Here is a 2,657-nt window from a genome sequence, read left to right on the forward strand (position 1 = left end):
ATTTTTCCTTTTTGTATTTTTAGGGAAGAATCTACAGGGCATCCAGGGTCTCACTACTAGAGCAGACTCGTGGTGATACGCCTGTTCACAGCCTCCCGAGAGCTGGGATTACAGGCCTCCACCACCACATCCAGTCTCAATTGCCATCTCAGCATGCCCTAGGGGCGGGGCTGGCACAACAGGCCTGGGGATTGAATCCCCAGCACTTGGAGGCACTTTAATCTGCTCATTTATTTGGCCAGCCCTAATTTTCTTATCTATAGTCCTCTATCATGAAAATATTTTTTAGAAAACCAAAAGACATTGCATTCATTCTGTATTGCTTCATTAAAAAAATAATCTTAAAGTCTAGCAATGGAAACATTTTAATATCATAGTTTTTGTAAGTCATAATCCAGACATGCCCATTCTGGGAAATAATTAAATTTACAACTGTTATGGTTTGCGTCTAGGTGTCCCCCCCCGCAAAGTCTCATGCAGTCATGGGACGACTTCTGGAGTTTGTGATTAACTCACGATCCACTGAGATTATGGGCGTGAGTGCTGCTGGGACTATGGGTGTGAATACTTGGCCCAGCCTGGGATGGAGAGCCTGAATGCAACTTGGGGAGATGGAGACACAGACTTCCTCTCTGTTGCCATTGTTGCTGTCATTCCTCCCATTGCTCTCTGCTCTTTGCTGCCGTCATGAATGTTTATTCTCTGCCATGTGCTGCTCTGCCTTGGAGCCAGCTGAGGTGGACTGAAACCTCCAGGAAATGTGAGCTAAGTAAACCTTTCCTTCCTTCATTTTGGGTGTCAGGTATTTGTCCCAGCAATGAGAGAAGAGTAACCGAGACAACAACATAAGGGAAAAATATCAAAATGAAAAGACATAATATTCACATACAAAAGGTCTGTATATGCTCCAAATAACAAATAATAATGATAGTTCATACCAAATACCTTGGCAAGTCCTAAGAAGACAACCTCTGAAGGGAAAATAATTTTCAAGTTTGAAATACATACTATCAATTACCTGTGGCGAGCCAGCCAAATAGTTCAGCAGATTAAAACACCTGCAAGCAGGCGCAGGGGTCAAGGGTTCGTTCCCTGGGCCTGCCATGCCAGAGCTGCTCCCCAGGGTGCACTTAGCCAGCAATTGAGACTGGGCATGGTGGCATGCGTCTGTAATCCCAGCTCTTAGGAGGCTGTAAACAGGCTGATCATTATGAGTCTAATCTGGTAGTGAGACCCTGAACACCCTGTAGACCCTTCCCCAAAATACAGAAAAAGAGAGAGAGAGAGAGAGAGAGAGAGAGAGAGAGAGAGAGAGAGCCAGCACAGGATGTGCTCTGCCAAGTGAGGCAGCCAATCAGAAAATGAAAGACATGGAACCCAGAAAACACAGACCTTCATATGGCATATAATAGAAAGATGTGTTCAAATATAGCCACATGTTCACTATCTTCTCTAAAGATTTGTCTGTACTTCACTTTTTTTTTTTTGCTATAGCTTTTGTTTTCTGAAAATCCAGTTGTAGCACAAAGTACCAAAAATGCAGTAGGCAAAGCTTTTTTTGGTGTCACTAGGTGTAAATTCTAAATACAAAGGGCTACCAGTGTTGCTGAGGCATAGAGCACTTGCTCAGCATGTGCAAAGTGCAGGGTTGCTAGCAAAACCAAATTCTAAACCCTGAGATTCTGAATGATGGTACTGTAGGGGTAGATGACAGTGACCAAAGACCCACGAAGAGATGAGTGTAGGAATAAGGAAGCTTTTATTATGAGTCAGTCCCAGACCCTCGAGGCAGGACTACCAAATTGTTGATACTGGCTTTAACTTTGCTTTTAGGTTATATAGCTGTCAGGTACCCACAGCAACTACATTTCCATGTTGACAGGAATTTTGCAAAATTGCCACACAACTGTTACAAGGTTGACATTCTCCAAACCACCTGCTGGTCAAAGGACACTGCAGTTTTACATTGACCCTACTTACTAGGCTGTTCTGCTGTTCCCTTTCTGTTGGCCTTGCTTTTCTCAGTGGTTTTATGGTGAACTACAGGGGTTGGGGAGAGAGGGAGTGTGCCCATCCACAGTTTAAGTGAGCTTGAGTGACTTTTCTCAAAATGGAGTTACAGAAGGAAATGGAGCCTCTTGCCTCATCAGTATGAGTCCAGGTTTCCTACCTATCAAAAGACCTCAGGAAACAAGCATGGTTCTCCAACTTTACCTTTTCCTTGATCTTTTCTGAGTAAATTTCTAGTTTTTCAACTGTGGTATGAGAAAAATGTTGAAAAATTTAAAGTGTGAAACATCAAGTGTCAGACCCTAGAACTGGGATCTGCAGTAATACCCCAAGGTCCTGCTTGTTCTTGGAGTTCTTAGAAATCAGCCAACCTTAGCTAATCTTCTCTGACAGGATATTCATGGCCTTGCATATTCAAACAAAATACCTCTAGTAAAATTCTATAGTGCCATCCTTATATTAAAGAAAAAAGAAAAACACTACACAAACCCTGAAGCTTTTAATTAGAAATAAAATATGAAATGTTGTGACTTGTTCTTTCTCAACCAAGGTTTTCTTTTTGGTAGTTTGTGACAAGATCTGAATAGAAAAGTTTTAGTTTCAAGAATTAAAGAAAGGAAAGGCATGGAAGTGGTATGAACAAAATT

This window comes from Octodon degus, unplaced genomic scaffold (assembly GCF_000260255.1).
Source record: "Octodon degus isolate 3935 unplaced genomic scaffold, OctDeg1.0 scaffold00034, whole genome shotgun sequence".
In the NCBI taxonomy this organism is placed as follows: Eukaryota; Metazoa; Chordata; class Mammalia; order Rodentia; family Octodontidae; genus Octodon; species Octodon degus.